The sequence below is a fragment of the Cupressus sempervirens genome, chromosome 10, assembly GCF_028749045.1.
Source record: "Cupressus sempervirens isolate cs-2001-9-10 chromosome 10, ASM2874904v1, whole genome shotgun sequence".
Taxonomy (NCBI): Eukaryota; Viridiplantae; Streptophyta; class Pinopsida; order Cupressales; family Cupressaceae; genus Cupressus; species Cupressus sempervirens.
The window spans coordinates 804,011,679-804,037,054 of NC_143127.1; the positions used below are offsets into that span (position 1 = coordinate 804,011,679).

Below are 25,376 nucleotides of genomic sequence, written 5' to 3' on the forward strand. Positions count from 1 at the left end.
AAGATGGATGCCCTAAGGGTACTACAAGGTGTTCAGACAAAATAAAAGACAACTGAACGTGACTTGCAATGGCTACGGGGAGCTCTGAGTACAAAGATGTCTTCCCATCCCTCTTCTTAAAATCAAAGTCCTTTTTGTTTTTGTGTTTAGTAGTCATCTTATAGATGTAGTCAGAATAAAGTAACTATTGTGCTTAGTACTTGTTAAGGCTTGATCGGGTTGGGTAGTTAGGAGGTGAGGGAATGCGTCGGTTGGTTCTCCCAACCAACCGAGCCTTCTATAAGTACTTGGAATATTGTCAATGTATTCACGATTTTTGGTATGAATAAATAAACCATTTCCTCACCCATTGTAATTATGGTATTAAGATGCCTTCTATGTTTTCTTCATGTATATATCAATTACGTTACTCTATATCATTTGCATTACTCTATGATCTTGAGTTGTATTTCCATTCTACAGTCATGTTACCTATTTTTATGATCTAATCTTATTGAACTTTTAAATTTTAGAGGTTGTTTATTTAAAAATTTGGTGATTATTTAATATGGTCTCTTCAAGAGGTTGTTTATTTAAATATTTCTTGATTATTCAATTTGTTTTTGAATTCTTAGAGATTGTTTATTTAAATGTTTTGGGACTATTTAATGGGTCTCTTATATGATATTTAAAAAAAATTATTAAGCGGATATTTAAATTAGTTGATTCTTTCTTAGATGTTTTTTTAAATTTAATTATATACCAATTGATTCTTTCCTCCTATAGTAGTAATGGGATTTGAGATTTAAAACACTTTAGAATATCTATAAAAAAAAAAAAAAAAAAGTAAATCATTTCAAATTATTAAATATAAAGTCACAAATTTCGTTCAAATAACTGAGTAATCAAAGGAACTTAAAGGTAATTACTCTATATCATTTGCATTACTCTATGATCTTGAGTTGTATTTCCATTCTACAGTCATGTTACCTATTTTTATGATCTAATCTTATTGAACTTTTAAATTTTAGCGGTTGTTTATTTAAAAATTTGGTGATTATTTAATATGGTCTCTTCAAGAGGTTGTTTATTTAAATATTTCTTGATTATTCAATTTGTTTTTGAATTCTTAGAGATTGTTTATTTAAATGTTTTGGGACTATTTAATGGGTCTCTTATATGATATTTAAAAAAAATTATTAAGCGGATATTTAAATTAGTTGATTCTTTCTTAGATGTTTTTTTAAATTTAATTATATACCAATTGATTCTTTCCTCCTATAGTAGTAATGGGATTTGAGATTTAAAACACTTTAGAATATCTATAAAAAAAAAAAAAAAAAAGTAAATCATTTCAAATTATTAAATATAAAGTCACAAATTTCGTTCAAATAACTGAGTAATCAAAGGAACTTAAAGGTAATTTATAAACATTATATATTTATATATATATATATATATATATATATATATATATGTAGTATAACTAAATAAAATTTTTAACACTAGAGGGGTGACCAAATGATAACATTATTAGTACCAAATAAATATTAAAGCTAAATTTATAAACATTATAAAGAATATATTTCATCAACATAGCCGACTCTATTAGGAATTCACCTAATACAAAATAAAGGAGAGATATTAATATATGAATACATATAGCACACAATAAAGGTGCATTTTTTTGCAAATATAAATTCAAGAAGTGCAGCATACGCATCCAACCTGGGGAAGAGGAAAGCCGTCAAACAGGGAGGTGGCTGCAGGTCAAAGGCACATTGGCATGCACAACCTGATGTTTAAAAATCTGATTTAGCTTCATATATATTTCTAGAAGCCAAAAACAATCTTTCAAAACTGACTGGAGTTTTGTAAGAAAGTTCAGGGAAAGAGCAGATGCATCCATACTTGACTGGTGAGATTGCATCAATGGTGCACGTGCCTAGCAGAGAGCTGATAGTTGACATCTACAGCCAATGAGGGTGGTTCTTAGTTGGTAAGAGTCAGATTTAAGTTTGTCTGCAAACATTCTGGGAAAAAAAAAGCTGCCACTTTCAACACTGAGTGGAGAAAACCTAAATAGAGCTCGAACCCGGGCATCCAGGAGGGAGGGGAAACAGTGTTTTCAGGTGTTTGACAGGTAGAAAATGTGTATTTGTCGGGTTCTAGTCAGCAGAAACCTCCAGGTATGTCTCTCAAAATTTTCTTTCATAAAAATAAAACAAGAAACCCTTGTTCAATTTCCCTTATAGTTTTTCAGAATGACTTTTAATTGTAAAAGGGAAAATGACATGCATTTACAAATAAGGAATTCTGAAAGAAAGCCTTATTACAACACGTACAAATTTTGTGACTAACATATTTTGTTAATTCAGTATTTATGAATTCTAAAAGTTATGTTGCTATCTTATTTCTATTATTTTTGAAATTCTTCTATACTGGTTAGATATCTCTGATGTTCCAATATTAAATATGTATATTTTGAAGTCATAGTGAACGGGGAATCAGTCAATAGTGATGGACATCAATATTGTCTTGTTATTTCAAGATTTCTGCTGTTAAGTTTTTATTTATTTATCCCTGCAGCCCTTATAACAGTGGGATATACAACCAACAATAAGAATAAATCATAGAGCTAGATTTACAGCTGATAAACTTAACTTGCCTTAGTGACATATTTAATAGAAGCCCAAATTGTATATACAAAGGAATTATCAGATAAACTGTAAGTCTACTTGGTCGGTCAAAAACATGGATATCATATGTTTTCAATGCTAGATTTAGTTGCCCAATTATACCCTTTACTACATGCAGTATAGGGCAGGACATTGTTATATGTAAAGAAAACCTATGTTGGCTGAAAGGGTATAAAGTTTACTCCCAGATTATGGGACACCTTGCAGATTTTAGAGGATAATAAATCATTGTATGAAAAACTTGATACTTAGTTATATTTGTTATTGTGTGACAAGGAGTAGTGGAGTATTATTACTTACTAGTATCACTTAATAGGGCCACTCCGCATACTTCGTAGTTGTGCAAACCTTGGGGCCCAGTCCACTATATCTGTAGTTAGTCACACTCCTTTGTATATGTTATAGTGATCATACAAGTATCAGTTTAGTATAGGGAAATTAGAAAGCTGGTTAGTTACTGAATCTATGAATATACTCATGACATTGTTGTGTTAATATGAAACTTGCATAATGTTATGTTGATTGAATTTCGATTACCACAAAATAACAAGTCTTATTTCCAGAATATTGCTTGTAGCTGTTCATGTTAGCAAATAAAATATCCATTTCTGATAAGACAAAACAGTAGACAGAATGGCTAGCTGCAATTTTAAGGCCAACACATAGAGGTCTCAGGTAATAAATTTTGCCGAGTGGAAATAGATTTTGGTTATATGTTGATGCTGGTTATTTCCGTAACTCCAGTAGCTTTGGAAATATTTGAATATTTGTTAGATTACCATTGATTGCAAATCCTGAACACAAGATTAATATTATTCCAGAAATTACAGTCCACTTATCCAACACCAGAGAACAGGTCCACTCTGCATATTTTAAACTTAATGGCAGACACTAGATTTTAAAACCAAAAAAATAGTTAGTTAAGAAAAGCATCCTTATACTGCTATCATTAAATTCTGAACTGTAGGACAGCTAAAAGTATGTGTAATCCAGAAAATAAGGTAGTTATCAACTTGTGGTTATTAAATTAAAATGTGTTTTATTCATCACTTAAGTTGTGCATAGCCTGTCTATAAACCCATTTACATAAAAATGTGCAACTGCCTCTAGAGACCATGATTTTGAGCTAAAAGGCATTTTTGAACACCTAAAACATGTCATTACATGTGTTTTAAAATGTGCAAAGACTCCCCAACAGTGAGACTTGCATATTGAAAGTGTTTTAAAATATACAATGCCTCCTAGAGAGTGTGATTTTGCACTAAAGGCCATTTTATAACATGTTTTTAAAATGTGTAATGCACTCCCTAGAGTGCGATTTGCATGAGAAGATTCCATTATATGTTTTTAAAACATGCAATCTCTACTCAAGAGTGCGATGTGCCTTTAATACATGCATATGCCCTCATAGAACCTGATTTTGAAGATTGAAGGGAAAACTTCATGCTTTTGCTCCTCAAGAACAAGTTTTTGGTTGAAACCTACAAATCCATTCATTCCAAATCAAGGACATCTTCTACCTAGGGTCAATTTTGCATTTGAATGCATTCCCATGCATTTGGCATCCAAATCCATGAAGAAATTGTTGCATTTTATGAAGATTTGAAGCCGCATTTAAACCTAAAAAGGTCCATTTGAGGTAATTTTTGATCACGTTTGGACCCAAGAAGAATTGTTTGGGCCTTTTGAGCCACGTTGTTGCATGTTAAGATCACATTTTTGCCCTCAAATGACAAAAATGACTCATCTCCATCGATTCCAAGAACAAGTTTTATCTTAAAAATGTCCAAGAATACTTTTTGGGGCAAAAACAAATTTTTTTTTGATTCATTTCAAATTCATCATTGCAAGGTTGAAGAAGTCAAAGTTTGTTTTGAGAATCTTTTAAAGTTGGAGCTTATTTCTCCTCCATTTTTAGCTCATTAGTCTTCAAGTAAGTGGACATTTTCTATCGTGTTTGTTAATTTGTGCTTATCTTGCTATTCTAGTGCATGTTTTACCTTGAGGTTGCACACTTGTCTATAGAGATGCCATGAATGGTGTATTTTTCCTTTAAATATGATGAAAATTTTCATTTTCATACTTTTGGATTTTTCCAAAATTCCAAATTCGAATTTGCATTTTAAAGTAGCTTGCCTATTGGCATGTCTGAGTCTATGACCAAAGGTACATGCTTCTTTTCGTTGTTGGTTGCTTTCTTTCATACTTTTCTTCTTTTGGAAGAATTTGCAAGTTCTTTCCCAAGAACTTGAGCACGTTTCACTTCGCTCCATTTTCCACCATCTCATGCAAGTGCCTCATTTCATTCCATATTGACCTTTACATGTCGAGGAACATTGCATCCATTCCTTTCATGTGCTATTATATTTTAAGAGCAATTGCATGAAATTACACTTTCCATGTCTTGACATACTGCATCTCATTCTCCACATGCGATTACATGTAATATCACCCTCCATCTGTATTTACACGTAATTCCATCCTTCATCCCAATTGCATGTCACATTTACGTGTAATTCATTTTTTCGTGCAATGACATCTTGAGAACCCGTTTTTGACAAAAGGTCACTCTTTTAAAGTCAAAAATCATCATTTATACACATTCCCATGTGTCCAGCATTCACTCCTAAAATGTTTACACAAGGACTCATCCTTTATGAAGTACCAATTGGACAAAGAGTTAGCTCATGTGACTGCATCTTAAGTTTCGTCACCTCTTTATAATGTTTCTGACACAGAGATCGGGCATGTTGACATGGTAGATTTCTTACAAAGGGTTGAATCTCCTTCAATACATGAAATGAGGCGCACCAAGAAAAGTAATATTCATTTGGTATCTACTTTTCCTATGGCTGCCTTGGAACCAGAATTTGTTTTGGGTTGTGCACAAAATTTTGGCCCAAAAACCAAGACAATAAAGAATTGAGATGGAAAGGTCATCATTAGCCTTGATATAAAGTTTATTGAACAAATCTTTAGAGTTCCTCAAACTGCTGAGTGTGTGGATTTGTCTAAAGAGGGCGGATTATCAAAAGTATGTAAGTGCATATTGGTTAAAGGTTAGAAGAAGCATTTTTTCAAGATGGCCTAAAACCATTAATCGGTCGAATTGCAACTCAGAATGCAAGGACTTGCAGGATATGCAACCTCAAAGATTCTAGTGACTTTGACCCTTGGATGTATAAATTCATTTTCCAAATCTTTCATAATGAAGAACCTATCTTCTCAGGAGAACTTATTAGCATTGCTGTTTGTGAGAAGTTGCTTAATGTAGTAACCTCAACACCATTCTATATGAATTCCTACCTAGTCTACATAGTTGCATCTATGAGATCTTGCTCAAAACCGGTTACAAGTTGCTATCTGTGACTATGATGAAATCACCTTATCACACAAAAAAATCATTTCAGGAGAGTCCAAGATGCCTTTTTTGGATATTTCCGGTTTTTGTTTGATAAAGAGCTGGTAATCAAGCGAGTGTTGGATGAAGCTTGGAATAGAGTTAATCAGTTTGGTGCTATCTTTCTACAGCTTCCAACTTTCACTTATTTGAGGGTTGGTTATTTCAAAGGAGAACCTTATACTCTGCCAAGATATGCTACAGATAAGATCATATTAATGGAATTGACTTGACAGCATACAGAAGTACAATCTTATCAGGATTCTTAGCATAGTTCAGGTTTTGGTATCACTAGAGCCAAACTCGTGGTAATTGGTCAATATATGACCAATTTAGTTTATAAGAAAAAGAATATGGAGGCAAAGCTTCAACTTACCACATTAAAAAGGTTCAAGGCTAGGTTTGATTTTGGTTATAGAGGGATGCATTCAATGATTAAGAGGGCATTCACTCATGTTCATCTCATGGAGGACGTGTGGATTAACTTGCACACAGAACTAGGTATGAGAATGGATTACTACAGGCTCACTCTACAACAAATCATTGATTTTAACATGCTTGAGAGTCCATCTAATCTTCAAATAGAGGATGATGGTGATATTCTTGATCTAGAATACCATCGTGCTAGATTTGAAGCAATGCCCGTTGCCTATATAGTGGCAATAGAAAGAAGGTATATCCATTTTCAATGGGTTTCAATCTATCCTGGTGAATACCAACAAATGTTTGAAGATCAAAGTTTTTAAGAGAGTGAATCCCACACTTATGTTGGATTGTGGAAGTTTTGGACCACTAGGAGGAAATCTTAGCTGGAAATCTAAAAAATGGATGGTGCATCTTCTTCCGTTGCAGCACAATCTTCAAGTTTAAGTTAAAAGGTAGAAAGGGTTCTAAGTCATCTCAAGAACCCTAACAAGCAACTGTGTAGGCTCAAGAATCTGATGAGGAGGAAGCTGAAGAAGAAGCTGCATCTAAGGAAGATCTGGTGAAGAGGAGGGAGAGGTTATGATCATATCAAGGTCCATCCATTCAGAAAAGACCTTTTCGTGATGTTGTTGACTACGATGTGGATTCATTCTCCACTATTTTCACATCTACCATCCCTGCTTCAGAGGTGAATTCGTATCTCCTCAACAACACCTTTTCTCATAGCTGAACAATGTGAGAACTTGGGGAATATGTTTGAGGATTTTTTGGCATTCACAGAAGGTCAAGGTTCCCAATTTGATACTTCAATAACTAATTTTGAAGCATTAATGACAGAGTCTTCTTGACAAACACCTCTTGGTACATGAATACAAGCTGAACCCTTTATAGTTACTACACAATTACAATCAGGATCAATGTTGATGGTTATTATTGCTCCTGAATTAGCGAATAAGGGTTTTACTTTGCCTTATTGGTTAGGTAAGATTACTAGGAAGAGAAGGAAGGTTATGCTGCCCCCAAAGAATCTTCCTATTAAGAAAACCAAGTCTAAATCTTTGAAAGATAAGATTGTTTCAAGGATAAAACTAAGTTTGTGGAGGTTGTCGAACCATTGGTGGACAAACCATTTGAACAACTTATGATGCAAGCGACTCCCCTTAATACTATAAACTCATAACAGAAACAAAGAAACAACAACAAATGCGAGAACAAAATATGGACTTCTTATTATCACTACAAATGTGGAATTATAGAATTCTTAATTACAATATGCTAACCCAAATGGGTACCTTCTATACAGTAATTTGCAAGACAGTGGTGCGAACTATCACCCAAAGCTGTCCTAGACAATGTTCGGGCCTTACTTAAATAGGCAGTTTTATGCCGCTCGGTAAGGTTCTAGATGCTCAAACTTATACTTAGGGCTGACAGACCCTAACAAAACATAGAGTCGGCCAAATACATCTTTGACAAATTATTTTAGAAATTTTAGTAGCTCAACTTCCGAAGGCCATAACTCACGAACCGTTGCTTCGATTGGCTATTATAACCGCTTTTTGGAAACGCCAGGTCTTGATACAAGCCCCAAATTGTGCTAGCGCCCTTCCGTTGAGTTTTCAAACCTCATCCGGGCACTCTAAGGCCTCCAATGGTAAGCCTGAAGATTTTTCTGCAAATTTTTCCACTGAAAATCCGTAATAACTTCTCCGATACTAATGCTTGAGAAATGAGATTTTTATGGTAGGCTTACAACTTTAAAATGAACCTTCCTGTAGAAAATGAGAACATTCCAAGCTCGGATGACAAACTTACTAAAAATAATAAGTTCCCATAAATAGTAACCACCCTGTCTACTAGTCCTTATTAAAATGGAAAACACTGAAAATAAAATATTTTTGGGTGATGCAAGATTGCCCTTGCATGCAGGATGCTCCTACATCAGACATTCGGGGTAATTTGAGAATTGACCCTGTCATGTCTCAAGTGTTAAGAGGAATACCAAGACGGTTAACCTCCTCCTTTGCTAGCCATGATGAATCCTCAACTGATCTCCCTTTCCATTTGACCAGATATTCCTCATAAGTTCTGTTTTTGGTACTTTTGCCAACACAATTGTCTAGAATCTCCTCAATCTCCTTTGTAGCCGAACTAGCTGTTGGAATGCTCCATTGCGCTTCTGCAACTTCATCTCCATCACCTCCTTCATAATACTCTGTCAAATCTAAAATATTAAATACTGGTGAAATATTCAATTCAGCAGGCAATTCCACTTAATACAGATTTCTTGAATCATGCCTCTTCACTATCTTGCACGATCCAAACTTCATCTTCAACTTATTATATATACCGATTGGAAAACACTCCTTTCTCAAATGAACCATGACTTCATCTCGAATCTGAAATTCCTTTCTACTTTTCACATTTGCCTTAGCCTTATATTGTGTATTCATCTTTATGATATGCTTCCTCACCTCCTTATTGATGCTCTTCAAATGTTTAGCAAAATCTTCTACTTCAGCACTACTTATCTCTCCTTTATCCAACTGCCTTAGTTTAGAAGCATTTTTGGGGCTACTCCGTATACAATCTGGAATGGTGATTTACGAGTACTGCTATTGATAAAATTATTATATGTGAATTCCGTCTGTGGTAAAATCATATCCCATCCTTTTGGTTTATCTCCAACCAAGCATCTCAACAAGTTTTCGAAACTGCGATTCACAGCTTCTGTCTATCCATCAGTCTGTAGATGATGCGATGAACTGAACTTCAAATTTGTCTTCAACTTCTTTGATAATGTACGCTAGAAATGCCTAACAAATTTGGTATCTTGATTTGAAACTATACTCTTTGGCAGACCATGTAATCTCACCACTTCTCTAAAAAAAAACTCTGCTACATGAACAACATCACTAGTCTTCTTGCACTGAATAAAATGTGCCGTCTTTGAAAACCTATCAACCACCACAATAATAGAATCATGCCCATGTTGTGTCCTCAGTAATCCAAGAACAAAATCCATGCTGATATCCTCCCACGGCTTCTCTGGTACAGTAATGGCTGATACAACCCTATATTCTGCTTCACTCCTTTCGCCATTTGACATAGTCTGCAACTTTGTACAAATTTCATCACATCTTGCTGCAACTGTGGCCAGTAATAATTTTCAGCAACCAAAGCTATGGTTTTATCTCTGCCAAAATGTCCAACCAATCCTCCACTATGCTTCTCCTTGATGAGATTCTCTCTCATTGAACTTCTAGGAATGCACAACTAGCTTCGTTTGGACAACATATTATCTTAGATCATGAAATCCAACCACTTTGTCCTGTCAAGTGTAACAGGTTCTGTACAAGCCTTTTGTGCTTCACCAAAATCAGGATCATCAGGATACAATGTACAAAGTTCCTTGAACCCAACCACCTCTATCTGCATTTCTGTTAGCAAAAGTTGTCTTCTACTAAGAGCATCTGCAACTTTGTTAGACTTTCCACTCCTGTGTTTCAAAACAAATGTATAACTGTGCAAAAACGCAACCCACTTTAAATGCCTTTGGTTCAATTTTCCTATGTTGCAAAGCTTGATGATCAGTATACAAAACAAACTCCTTGCGAAGAAGATAGTGTCTCCACTTTTTCAATGCTTGAACTATAGCATAAAATTCCTGATCATAAATAGAATATTTTCTTTTTCCATTATTCAACTTCTCACTGAAATAAGCAACAGGTCTACCTTCTTGACTCAAAACAACCCTTATTGTAGTACCACTAGCATCACAGTCTACTTGAAACACCTTGTTAAAATCAAGAAGTGCTAAAATAGGTTGCTTAGTAACTTTTTGATTGAACAGATTAAAATTTTTATCTGCTTCTATAATCCACTTAAACTCTTTCATATCCCCTCTCATTGTTTTAGTCAAGGGTCCACAAATACTGCTAAAACTTCTTATGAACTTTTGTAAAATGTAGTCAGTCAATGAAAAGATCTCACCTCTGGGTCCATTTTTAGACCATCTCTTGAGACTACAAATTCCAGATACACCAACTCTTTCTTTACAAAACTGCACTTCTTTAGGTTTATCAACAACTTATCTTCCCTCAACTTATAAAACACCTTGCGATTATGAATCAAATGCTCCTCTAATGTCTTACTAAAGATCAATATATGATCTAGATAAACAATGACAAACTTACCCAGAAACTCCTTCAGTACCTCATTCATTAGCCTCATGAAAGTGCTTGGTGCATTGGTTAGCCCAAAAGGCATGACTAATCACTCATATAGTCCTTCCCTTGTCTTGAAAGCAGTCTTCCACTCATCACCTTCTCTGATACGAATCTGATGGTACCCACTCTTCAGATCTATCTTTGTGAAATACTGAGCTCTGCTCAAACAATCCATAATATCATCCATCCTCGGCAAAGAAAATCTATACTTGATGGTAATCTTGTTTATAGCACGAGAATTTGTGCACATCCTCCATTCTCCATTCTTCTTTGGTGCTAACACTACTGGTAGAACACATGGACTCAGACTCTCTTGAATCAACCCCTTCTGCAACAACTCATGAACTTGCCTGTTCAACTCCTCACTTTTCGCTGGTGTCATTCTCTGCGTTGCCTTGTTTGGAAAACTAGCTCTTGGAACCGAATCCATCTGGTGACTAATCTTCCTCATTGGGGGCAACCCTTCAGGTACATTCTTTGATACTATATCAGAAAACTCTCTCAACATATCTGCAACTTCTGCAGGTACCTTTTCTACTTCTTTTTTACTATCTTTAGGAATTATAGCAAAACACATATGCTCATGCTTTATACCTTTAAGAAACTCTTTTCCATCAACAAAACATATTCTGGCAGCATTGCATACCTTTTCTTCTTTATCCTTCAACGACTTCAACTTATGTTCCTCTCTATCCTTAGTTAGAGTGTAGGTATTTGCTCGCCCCATCATGTACAACATGCCTATCAAATTGCCACGGCCTACCCAACAACATATGACATATGTCATAGGTATGATATCACATAGTACCTCATCCTGGTAGCTTCCAATGTTGAACTTCATTGAGCACTGCTCATTGACCATAACCTTGTGGTCATTTTGCACCCAAGCAATATGATATGGATAGGGGTGTTTTTGCTTCCGCAGCTTCAACTTGGTGACCATCGTTTTTGACACTAGATTGTCAGTACTTCCACCATTAATGATCACATCACAACACTTATCTTCACATCTGCACATTGTGCGAAACAAGCTCCTTCTTTGCTTAGGTTCATTCTCACCACTCAACAGGATTCTTCGGTTAACTAGGACTTCTCCTCTTTCAGCATCTTTAGAATGTGAGGATCTGGCATCTTCATCAACATGTGCAACCCTCGCTTGACCTTTTGTTCTTCGATCTCTCCTTCCTTGGCTCTAGGTACATTCAAATGCTCTATGCCTTTCTTCTCCGCAGTGAAAACATTTTCCACGGAAGCCTCCTCTTCTAGAAGCCTCCTCTTCTAGATCCTTGTCCTTTGTCTCTGCTCCTCTGATATCTTTTATTCTGTTCATGGAAACGATTGAAATTGTTTCCTTTGTAGTTCTGACTGCTACTTCTAGCCTCATCCTTGTTCTTTTGATCATCATTACGACCACCAAAAGATCGTCCACCAGATCTCCACTGCGACCTCTTCCACTATTCTTATTGTCAAAGTTCTTGCTCAATTTCTCCTCAACTCTTAGGGAAAACTTGTATGCCTTGTTAATATTGCTCATTCGAACCAGATTCAACTCATCCTGAATGCTGGGCCTTAACCCATTAAGATAATGGGTGACTTTCTTCTTATCAGCTTCTGGATGGCCAGTTCTAATGAGAACTCGGTAGAACTCTTTGGTATACTCTTGAATAGATTTTCCTACTTGCTTCAACCCTTGCATTTTCTTCAATAGATCAAGCTCATAATCCACGGGAATGAATTGTCACTTTAGTTTATCTTTCATCCGATCCCATCTAGTGATTTTGTCCTTTCCCTTTCTATTTTGCTCCAACTGAACCTCTTGCCACTAGATCTTCGCATGTCCCTTCAGTTTTGCCTTTGCAAACTTGATCCTATGAAGATCATCAATATTTTTATACTCAAAGTACTCCTCTAGTTCATTGATCCAATCGATCAGTTCCTCTGGGTTAAGATTTTTTGAAAATGGGGGAACCTCAAACTTAGGTCTTTTTCCAATCTTGGAGATGGCCCTAAAAGCCTCTCTTCCTTTGGATTTAGAATTGCCTTTGTTTCGGCATTTTCTTGTACTTCGTCCTCATCCTCGCTTTCATCTCTTATGGGAAGATTCATTCTTCTATGCATTTTTTCTTCCAATGCTTGGATTTGTTTTTGGAGGGTTCGAAAACCCTTAGGTGTAACACCTACAACTCGTCTGCCATGCTCCCTTCATGGAGGCATTTTCACGCTTCTGCTGAAACCCTAGTGCAAACTGCCTCACAATAGGCAATCTGTCTACACGCTCAACCCAAACCATAGTTTTGGTGTGAACTGCCTCTTAGTTGGCGATCTGTACACACACTCAAGAACTCTAGCTTTGATACCACTTGATGCAGGGGACTTACCTTAATACCATAAACTCATAACAGAAACAAAGAAACAACAGCAAATGCGAGAACAAAATATGGACTATCTGTACACACACTCAAGAACTCTAGCTCTGATACCACTTGATGCAGAAGACTTCCTTTAATACCGTAAACTCATAACAAAAACAAAGAAACAACAGCAAATGCGAGAACAAAATATTGACTTCTTATTATGTCTGCAAATACAAAATTACAGAATTCTTAATTACAATATGCTAACCCGAATGGGCGCCTTCATTACAGTAATCTGCAAGACAGTGTTGTGAACTATTCCCCAGAGCTGTCCTAGACAATGTTCGGGCCTTTCATAAATAGGCAGTTTTATGCCACCCAAGAAGGTTCTAGATGCTCAAACTTAATACCTAGGGCCAACAGACCCTAACAAAACATAGAGTCGGCTAAATACATCTTTGACAAATTATTTTAGAAATTTCGGTAGCCCAACTTCCTAAGGCCATAACTCACAAATCGTTGCTCCGATTGGCTATTATAACCACTTTTCAGAAATGCTAGCTATTGATCTATAGGCTTGGAACCACACTAGCGCCCTTCCGTCGAGTTTTCAAACCTCATTCGGGCACTCTAAGGCCTCTAACGTGAGCCTGAAGATTTTTTTGCAAATTTTTCTACCGAAAATCTATAATAACATCTCCAATACTAATGCTTGAGAAATGAGATTTTTATGGTAGGCTTACAACTTTAAAATGAACCTTCCTGCAGAAAATGAGAACATTCCGAGCTCTTATGACAAATTTACTAAAAATAGTAAGTTCCCATAAATAGTAACCACCCTGTCTACTAGTCTTTATTAAAATGGAAAAGACTGAAAATAAAATATTTTTGGGTGATGCAAGATTGCCCTTGAACCCAGGATCCTCCTGCATCAACTTAACTATTCGGATTACAAGTTCACCAATATTGAACTTGGTAAGCAATCTCGGTTGAATTGTCTGCAAGATGCTAATGATGCACTTGCTAATGTATCAAAGAGCAATTACGAGTTGTAGGAGAAAAACAATCAACTTAAGTAGGAAGTAGCTCGCTTGAATGAGGTTATTCAACAACTGTCTTCATAACATACAACTACTACATATTGGACACCTCTAGAGGAACAGATCATGGATGTACCAAAATTTGGTTTTGGAGAAGTTGTGTTTGAAGGAGTTCAGGCAATCCTAGTCACGGTCATAATACTTGAACGTATCATTAAGATTGAACAAATGTTGCATGACTTGATTGCATCTTCAAGTTAGGAAGTTGATACTCTAAAAGAAATTTTGAATGTTTGGGATGAAATTACCAAATCTGATTTGGACGCCATGGTGACATGTGATGTTCCATATTGTGAAATGTTCTACAAGACGTCAAGGACTCATGGGCTATAAAGAAGAAACATTATGAAAACTTGTAACAAAGTTGCAAGCAATCTTATCAGATTGTCAGGCAATAGAGACTGGGATAATGTGCGACTTGGAACAAATAGGATGTCAAGTTCTTGATGAAAATGACAATTTGGTTGCAATTGAAGAGATGACTTTGGAATATAAAATCAGGGTCTCGGGGTCAATATTGATTAGATTTTGAAGATTTTGGTTCTCATACAATGGACAAGTTTTCTTTGTACAAATCCCTAGCAAAGCACTTGGACAAGATTTTGATTTCTCTTGCGGTAAATTTGAAGGTTTTAAAATCAACATATGCCGATACAGTGATCATAGAAGATATATCAAAGACAATGGAGATTTCAGATCTTCCTTCAGTGCGTGATGCCATCATAAAATTCAAGGCACTAAAGAACAATCTTTATGATTGTTATTTGTTTACTTTTTCATGTTTGTATATTGAAGAAGATGTATTACATGAAAATGTGTAATGACATGCAATCCACTAATTTCTCTTGTTAGCTAGACAAGGTCAAAGTTGGTTGAGTCGCTCCCACTTTTTTCTCCTTTTGCTCAATTCCTTTGCCTATATAAGAGAGTGCTCGATTGTAACAAACCATCTTTTATTGTATGCGAGAGAGCTTTGGAGAAATTTTGCAAGCATAACTTTGATTGTGTAGTGCTATTTTGAAAGAAAAGTGAATACAAAGAATTAATTGAAGTTGAACTTTGATTGACTACAATTGTTACTTTGTAAGTTGGAAGCTTTGACTGTGATTTACATTTGTTATCTTTGATTCATGTGTTTTTTTTTTTGCATTCTTGATAATTGAGTATAAAGAGTTAGGAAGCAATCGATGCAGAAGCTTTGACTCAGAGGTTTGTGGAGATATATAGAGCATTGACTGTAGCTTGTATCTCTTTCTTAATTCACAAAATAGTTAGAATTCTTTACTTTTGGAAGTCTTTGTAATACCTTTTCAAATCTCTTATCTTTTTGCTTACCTTGAGTTGATCCAAAGAACGGTGAGAAGGGAAGTCTTCCCTTCAAGGTAGGAGAGACTCTGTCTCACATGTTGTGGCTGGTCTACCTATTTTGCGACTAGATTTTACCGAAAATTGTTGGTTTAAGGTTTATCTACCATAGGTTAAACTCTTTAGTTGGTTTATCTACCAAAGGTTCCTCAAATTTTGGCAAACTTAGTCTTTTTAGAATCCACAACAATCTTGTCTTTCAATGATTTAGACTTAGTTTTCTTAATAGGAAGATTATTTGGAGGTACTGCTACCATTCTTCTCTTCATAGTGATTTTCCGCAACCATACGGTCAAACTAAACCCTCATCTGTTGAAATAGGGACAATGGCTACAATAGACATTGATCTTGATTGTATTTCCATTGTGACCATGTTCAGTTTGCACAGCTGACTTCAAGGGTGTCTCATGAGAAGATTTTGTCATGAATATTATAAAGTTTATTACGAAATATCAATATGAGGTTGACTGGTGCACAACTTTGATTGCAGGTTTGAACACTGATGTCAATGAATTTGAATTGCTCTAGAATCTATACAAGTTAGTACAGAAATAACAGAGATAACAAAGATGTTGTTGAACTTGAGATGCTCATGATCCTTTGATATGCTTGCATTAATTGATTTCGATGCCTTGTTATGTTGGGTAGTGTAAAGTTTCTACAAATTTTGTACTAAATAATTCATACTTGTATTGCATCCTTTGCTGAATATGATCTTCTTAATATTCTAAAGTATGGAGGAGTTGTCAACTTTAATTGTGATTTGAATGTTATTTATCTTTGCAATAAATTCGAATTGGTATTATTGCTTGAGGGAGCAGACTTGTAATTATTGTGTGTCCTCAAACTTCAATAATTCCTACTTTTAGTGCCATGACCAAATGGCATGTCCCTCAAAAGGGACATGACCCTCTCTAGGTCGGCTTATACTCTTCCAGAAATCGGCGACTTAATGAGGATGTCTAATCATAAACAAAACAAAGATAATATGTTAAGTTAGTTTAACATTAACATTTCCTAAAAATCGCCGCCCATCTTAAGAGGTGTATGACATATATATAATGTCTTGTATGATATTAAAAGGAAGAAGACTAAGTGCGGTCTGCACTCTCAGACCATTATATTATCACTATTATAAACTTAACACTCCCTCTTAACTTGATAATCATGCTAAGAGATAACATATCTAGCATAATCAATTACGAATCATAAGCATAGATTGATACTCTATATCTATCTGAATCTTCTTGAGTAAATGACATCATGGAATACATGATACTGAGTCATATAACTATCGTGTGATATGACTTATCACTTGTACTAGTGATGTCAGTATTGCATGTAATGCAATACACATAGGATATGCAATACACATAGGATAAAATCTGAAGAGTGATTAAATTCTTCATTTATCCAGGTTGTGACTCATAGGTATTGGTAATCCTGTATCACAACTTGATCTTGAGTTAAGATATACCAGAGAATAGGATAAAATCTGAAGAATAAATTCTTTCTTTATCCAAGTTGCGATTAATAGGCATAGAAATGCTTATTAGTCACAAATGATCTTGAACTCACCTAGATCTAATAGTAGTTCTATACTATTCAATACATTATCTGAGGGCTCGTCATCTCTGATAATGTCTTGTATACAAGTATTCATTGTCTTAGAGATCGTCACCTCTTAAATAATGAATACAGATGGTGGAGCCCATAACAGTCAATAGCCTGACAAATAAAATTATTTTATTAATAATTTAAAGAATACAAATGGATTGCAATTCAACCATACCAAGTCTTCTCCTGAAGTGGTCTTTCTTCAGTCTAGATAAAGGTTTGGTGAGTATGTCTGCTGTCTGATCTGCAGTGCAAATGTATTCTAATTTTACAGTATTCCCGTCTACCATATCTCATACATAATGGTAAGAAATTTCGATATGCTTGGACTTGTCATGAAAAACTAGATTCACTGAAAGCTTGATGAAACTGTGATTATCATAATGAATAATCATAGGATTCATGGCTTGCCCAAATAATCCCACAAGTAACTTCCTTAGCCAAATTGCTTCTCGAGAGGTCATCGCTGCTGCAATGTATTTGGCTTCTGTGGAGCTTTGAGCTACAAAAGACTGCTTTCTACATATCCAAGATATCATTGCTGATTTGAAACTTAAACAACATCCTGAAATACTTTTCCTATCTTTAACACTTCCACCCCAATCTAAGTCAGTGAATCCATGTAAATCTAAGTCAACTTTCTCAAATTTGAGCCTAAAATTAAGAGTGCCTTTTAAGCATCTCATAATGTGTTTGATTGCAACTAGGTGTATCTCCTTTGCCTCACACATAAACTGACTTAAGGCATTAACAGCATAGCATATATTAGGTCTTGTATTTACCAAGTACATAAGGGACCCAATCATCTGTCTGTAAAGAGTAGAATCTATGGAAGGTGATTTTGCTGTTGCTTCTTTAAGTTTATGTAGATTAGTCTCCATTGGAGAAGACATAGACTTGCAATTCCACATTTCAAATCTCTTCGAAATATCTGATGTGTACTTCCCTTGATTAAGTATAATGCTGTCTGAATTTTTTTGTACTTCCAATCCTACGAAGTAATGAAGGAGCCCCAAGTCTTTCATCTCAAATTCTCTAATTAGATTTTTCTTGCATTGATCTATGAGATGATCATCACTTGTTATTAGTAAATCATCAACATACAGTATTAGAATTACCATATCATCTTTATCTCTTTTATAATATAAATTTGGATCGGCCTCATTTTTGGAGAATCTTAAGCCGGTGAGATACTTATCAATTCTTTCATACCAAGCCCTTGGAGCTTGCTTAAGCCCATAAAAAGCTTTCTTGAGCCTGCAAACAAAAACGTTAGGATCACAAGTTTCAAATTCTTCAAGTTGCTCCAAATATACTTCTTCTGTAATCTTTCCATTTAGGAATGTTGTTTTTACATGCATCTAATGTACTTTCCATCTCTTTGGTGCTGCAATGGCTAGGACTGCTCTTACAGAGGTATATTTGGCAATAGGATAAGATAAGATAAGACAAGTTAATATTATTAATGTCCACGAAAAAACCAACACGATTTATGGGACTGAGCATACAAACAGAAGAGCCGGCCAAAGTAGAAGCACCAAACGGTGATAGAGAAGAAACAAAAGCAAGAGACAAACATGAAAGAAGACAAGGTAAGGACTAAGGGTCCTTTGTTGTCACAAAGAAATCACTAATAGAGTGGTGCACCCGTGAACAATCCATAGCCTTAGAATGTTGTGAAGAAACACTATAGGACTGTTACTGCCTGGAGAGATTGGTACAATGTCTGACTGATCTAGAGTGAGAAGTAGTGGAAGGCCTTTTCAAACCCCGCAGAGGCAAGGGAGAGAAAAAGGCCGTAATGAGCTAATCAGAAGTACGCCCCTCAGGAATAAAAGACTGTAGGGTAGTTTGTCGAAGATGGGTGGCTTCCTAAAGATAAAGTGCAAGACACTGTTGATCAATATAGTTGAAGAACATCGAAAGAGAAAAACAATCTCTGAAAAATCTCCCTCTGATCTCATAGTAAAGAGGACAATGAAATGTGAAGTGGATCTCAGTCTCAATCTCTAACAAAGTACATAACTAACATAACTGATCAACCTTATCCATATGGTGGTCAGTCCGAGCCTTGAGGCGATGAGAACCAACTCTGAATGAGCCTAAAGAAAACTGTAAGGCATGATTCTAGCGTCGATAGCGATAAGCAGGGAAAATAACAATACCATCCTAGATTTGAAGAAAGTGCTCGGCATAGAAGGCTATCCTAGGTCATAGCCCCTCGGGGGATTACTCCAGGTAGTGGTAATGTACTGTTTGTAAATATCCTGTTTGACATGCTCATTCAACTCCAGACAAGAGGGGAGAAGATGAGTAGGAGCATCCAGCGAAAACTGATAAGGAGGAAGACAATCAATTTGAATCTAGATCGAACCGAACAAAGAGGTGGCCTGAGCGTACCAACATCGAGATCTAGCAGAAGTGTCGGATCTCATAATCTCCACCGAGGAACAGTATGCCAAATGAGAGTATCTATGCCGACCAACACATGTCTCCATAAAACCATGAAGCCTATGAAGAAACCAAAGAAGGTCAAAAATGATGGCAAGTTTTAGAGGATGAGCACCAAACTCAGCCAAGACAATGCTGTGAGGGGTGAGTCTGTGACATCTAATGATATGTCGTAACTATTGGGTGGATATTTTGCAACCAACAGTTTTAGGTAAAAATTCAGTCACAAAATAGGATGACTAGCTATAGCGTGTGAGACAGTCTCTTCTACCTTAAAGGGAAGGCTCCCCCTTCTCACTATTCCTTGGATCAACTCAAGGTAAGCAAGAAATTGAGAGATTTATAAAGAGGGTGTTACTATTATCCTTTCTTCTTAACTGTCAAGAAAGGATCCACTTATTCATAAAGCGAATAATGGGCAAGGTGAATCTCTAATTACGCTTCTATCACGAGATGGAAACAGTGATACCAATAAATTTTAACTAACTTAAAGGCTAGCCAAAACGTACCAGTTTGGCTCTAAGTCCTGTTGTACTTGTATATAGTAAAATATTTACAATTAGGGCACAAAGACTCCTAAAAGTAAGAACAATCTAACTATTTTGCGAATCAAGACGAAAATACAAGCTACAGACAAAGCTTCTAGTTATGCATTTTCACAATTGGTCCTGGTCAAAGCTTGGGCTTCAATTGTTTCTCAACTCTTTTCTATCAATCACAAGATACAATATCAATAACAAAAGATAGTACGAATCAAAGATAACTTGAATGAATTATAGACAAAGCTTACAATTCATACAAGCAACAATTTCACTTAATCAAAGTTAAGTCTCAAATGCTCCTTTGTATTCACTTTCTTTAAAAATAATGCTAACACAAACAAAGTTCTGCTAGCACAATTTCTCCAGAGCTCTCTTGCATAAAGATAATAATGATTTTACAATGAGGGGGGCACTCCTTTATATAGGCAAAGAAGTTGAAAAAAAGGGAGAGGAAAAAGTGGAAGCAATTCTACCAACTTTGATGAAGTCTAACTACAGAAACTAAAGGGTTACATGCAATTGCACATGCAACTCGCATTACATCTTTTGCATATATGCAATTACACTTTTTCATGTAATGCATTTTAAACAACTATGAAATAGAAATTACACAACAATCTTAAAGATTGTTTCTTAATGCCTTGAATTTCACAATGACGTCACGCACTGTGGGAAGATCAACAATCTCCATAGTCTTTGATATGGCTTTGATTGTCATTGCATTTTCATATGCTGATTGCACAACTTTGGAATTTGCTGTTGTATTAGCTAACAAGTGTTTTGTCAAGGATTTGTACAAAACGAATTTGTCCATTGTGTGCAAACCAAAATCTTCAGAATCTACATCAGCATTGATCCTATTGTATATTCTGAATTCACTCTCTTTGTTGCCAAAAGTTTACCAAGATTATCAGTAACACGGCATCGCAATTGCTCCAAATCACAAGTAAGGCTTGTTTCAACTACTTGACAATCTTCGAGAGCCACTTGAAATTTTGTGATCAACTTTCTTAAGGGCTCTTCTTTGTAACCAATGAGTCCTTGAAATCTGAAAAACATTTCACATGACGGAAGAATGTCACATGAGACCATAGCATTCAGATCAAACTTAATCATTTCATCTCAATCCTCAAGGATTTCCTTCAGGTTCCCTGCCTCTTGAGTCAGAGAAGAAATTAAGCTTAATTCCATTCTGTTCATCTCTATAACACGCCTTAGAACTGCAAGTGTTTCTGTGATAGCTTGAACTCCTTCAACAATGATTTCCTGTATCCAAGACTTAGCAATTTCAATCAACCTTCGCTCTTTAGATGTTTGTGATGTAAGAACAACATTTTGAGAAGATTGCTTTTGGATGACGTCATTCAAACGAGCTATTTCCTGTTTCAACTGTTTCTTCTTTTCTCAAAGCTCATGATTGCTTTTTGATACATTTGCCAATGCATCATGAGCATCTTGTAAAGAACTCAAAAGAAATTGCTTTCCAATTTCAATCTTAGTAAATTTATAATCAGAGCTAGTAAGTTCTTCAATAGGTTTATCTACTAAGGGCTCAACAACCTCAAGGTACTTGTTTTTGTTAGAATTGACCAAAATTCTAGAAACAATCTTGTCTTTCAGAGATTTGGATTTAGTCTTCTTTATAGAAAGATTGTCAGGAGGAACAACCACCTTCCCTTTGTTGTTATTCTACTCAACCATGTAGGTAGGTGGAAACTTTCATCTGTAGAAGTAGGTATAGTGGAGACCATTGGCATTGATCCAGATTGTATATCTGTAGTGACTGAACAGGATTCAGTTTGCATTGCTGTAGGCATAGGAACGTGTTGTGAAGATTCTGTCATGAAAAGTTCAAATCTTGTAAAAGATGTATCAAGTTGGGAAACTTGACCACTGGTAAGAGTCGGAAAATCGTCAAACACATTTGCTAAGTGTTGAAATTGATTATTTGCAGGAACACAAGGAGCAGCAGATGAAATTGGAAGAGCCATGGTGTTAACCTTCGAGACTGGAATGGAGTGAGTGAAAACAATAGAAAATGAATCTACATCATTATCAACTTCATGCAAAGAGGGCTCTTCATGTGGAGAAGACGTGCAAGCTCGTGTAGGCTTGGGAGGAGATATGATTCTAATTTCTCCTTCTTTATCTGAATCTTCTTTCTCGGATTCTGTTTCCAATTCTTCTTCTGATTTTGTCATTGATTCTTGAATTGGTTCAGGAACTTGAGATGATTTAGTTCCTTTTCCGCCCTTTAATTTGAATTTGAGAGTATTCTTGACATTTGAGGATGAAGCACAATTTTTCCCTATAATTTTCAGTTGTGACTTTTTGCTAGGAGGACCAAAGCTTCCACAATCCAGACCCATTTTAGGATTTACTCTTTTTAGACCTTTACTTTTCAACCACTTGTTACTGGTTGCTAAGATGGATTGAAACCTGTCCATAATATATGTACCTTCTTTTTGTTGCCATTGAATAGGAAAATGGCACATTTTATCAAAACTGGCTTGATGGAATTTTGGATCAAGGATGTCGCCATCATCTTCAATTTGAAAATCTGGAAGAATTTTCAACATATTAAGATTGATTATTTGTTGCAAGGTAAACCTATAATAATCCATCTTTATAATATGAAGCTCTGTTCTCATGTCAATCCAAATATCTTCAATGCGATGAACATGAGTATAGGGCCTCTTTATCCGAGAGTTCATCTTTCGATAATCAAAATCAAATCTAGCTTTGAATTTCTTCAATGTAATCAATTGTAGTTCTGCTTCCATATTCTTCGCTGAGGTGATGACAAATCTGGGCCTATGTGACGTATGCTGATCATTCTGCACATCCATGAGTTGTTTGGCTAACTCCATTAGAATGATTTGATTTGTAGCATACCTAGGTAAGGTATACAGCTTTGCTTTGAAATATCCAACTCTCAAGTATTTGAAAGTGAGAAATTGAAGAAAAATGCAGCTGTACTGGTTTACCTTTTCTCATGTTGCATCAGATACTCTTTTGATACACAATTGTTTGTCAAACAGACACCTGTAATGTGCAAAGAAGGCATCTTGGACTCTTCTATAATGGTATTTACTGTGAGTCAAAGTGATTTGGTCATAGTATTCCCAAATAGGTACTTGAAGACGATTACCTTTGGTGGAAAAACCTGAAAATGACCCCATGGCAGCAGCAATGTAAACTAGATATGAATTCATGTAAAAAGGTACTGATGTTCCTACACTGCATATCTGCTGACAGATTGCAATACTGATAAGCTCTCCCCAAGAGATGTGTTCTTTGTTTTCTATAATTTGAAACATAAATTTGTACATCCATGGCTCAAAATCGGACGAATCCTTAAGACCACAGATCCTGCTGAGAAGGATGATGAGATCCTTATATTCCTGTTTAAAATTGGACCGATGAAGAGTCGTTGGCCATTTGGAAAAATTGCTCCTTTTGTTGTCTAACCAGTAAAGGTTGACATACTTCTGATAGTTGCTTTTTTCTTCATTCCAGCAAGCTAATGATGATTCTTTGATCAAATCAGCACATTCTGATTTTCAAGGAACTTTGAAGATCTGTTCAATCACTTCAGGATCAAGGCTAATGATAACCTTTCCGTCAGCATCTTTAATATTCCTTGTCTTTGGAGTGAAGTACCGAGCACATCCATAGACAAAATTAGGTTCTATGGCTGCCATGGGAAATGTAGAAACCAAATGGATGTTGCTTCTTTTAATATGTTTCATCTCATGTGTAGCTGGAGCTTGAATCCTTTGTAGAAAATCAGCTACATCTACGTGACCAATCTTGGTGTCTAGCACGTTATCAAGAACATACGTAATTGAAGAAGGAACTGCATGTGTCAATTCTTTGTCATATTGGTATTTTATATTGCCCTTGGATTTGGAAGGTGAGGACATTTCTTGTGCTTGTACTGCAACACAAAAATCCCAAAACACAAATACATCATCAGAAGGAATCTCTGTGCAAGTGAAATCCGGAGCAGCAGCGAAGATTCGAAAAGGAATGACTTTCGAAGAGAAAGCATATGCATATGCAATGGAATGAAAAGTGAAATGGAATGAATGGAATGTGGAATGAAATGAAATGAAAGTGTGGCGATGGAAAATGAAATGGAATGGAATGAAAATGTGCAAAGGTGAAACGCATGGGAATGCGTGCAAAGTGAAAGTTGTTGATTTCAAAAGTGACTTAAAGTTTTCAAGGCTTTATTAGATGAAACATTCATATATGTAAATGCATCATGTAACGGAAGGTGGAAAGTGAAATGAGATGAAAGTGCGAATGAAAGGTACACTTTACGTGTATATGCAGATGTGAATGAAGGGTAACATGTAAAATATGTTATGAGGTGGAAACATGTACTTATTCATGTAAATGAGAATGTGTATATGAAGATGGAAATGAAAAAATGGAGGTGAAATAATGATTTATATAGTCACTTTTGGAGGAAGAAAGAAGTCAAAGTATACGGAAAGTGAAAATGACATCTTTTTGTCTTTTCAAAATATGAGTTTTGATCAAAATCGGACCTTTTGAATGCAATTACACGTAAGGCATTTTGTGTAATTGTGTTCTGCGAATGGGAGTGAAAAATGAGATGGATGAAAATGGAAATGAAAAATGGGATTGCATGCGTGTGTGGATGGCGAATGAAGTGAAAAACATGTAATCACATTTGTCGGATGGAATGTGAGATATAATGACATGGAAATAGAATGTGAAAAATGATAATGCTTTCGCATGTAATGAAGGAAAAGGAAGTTTTTGGGAAAAAACTTGCAACTTTTCCAAAAGGAGAAAAACCGGCAAACAAGCACACAAAACCAAAACAAAAGAAAAACCATACCTTTGAAAACAACTCAAAACATGCCAAGATGCGATGCATTCCAAAGATGAAATTCGAATTTGGAACTTGGGGAAGAACCAAAGACATCAAAATGAAGAAGAAGTTCATATTTAAAGGAAAAATGCACATTCTAAGGCAAAGATTTTTACAAATGGCATACATTCAACAATTTCATGCATAAAATCAGCAAGGATAAGCATGAATTAAAATGCAAGAAAGAAAAGGTCTAGTTACATGAAGAATATGTACCAAAAATGAAGGAAAAGATGCTCTTTGTTTGAAATCTTCTAAAATGGTGAGAACTTTTCAAATCTTCAAAATTTGAATTATGAAGGGCA

At 35.7% G+C, this 25,376-nt stretch overlaps 1 long non-coding RNA gene across 1 annotated transcript in view; it reads left to right on the forward strand.

The window, feature by feature from the left end:
• The first annotated feature begins 1,667 nt into the window (after positions 1-1,667).
• LOC149536360 (uncharacterized) overlaps positions 1,668-25,376 on the forward strand; it is a 34,930-nt gene continuing 11,221 nt past the window's right edge. Inside the window, exon 1 of the long non-coding RNA XR_016357011.1 lies at positions 1,668-2,168. This is a non-coding gene — a long non-coding RNA (uncharacterized LOC149536360). The remainder of the gene's footprint in view (positions 2,169-25,376) is intronic.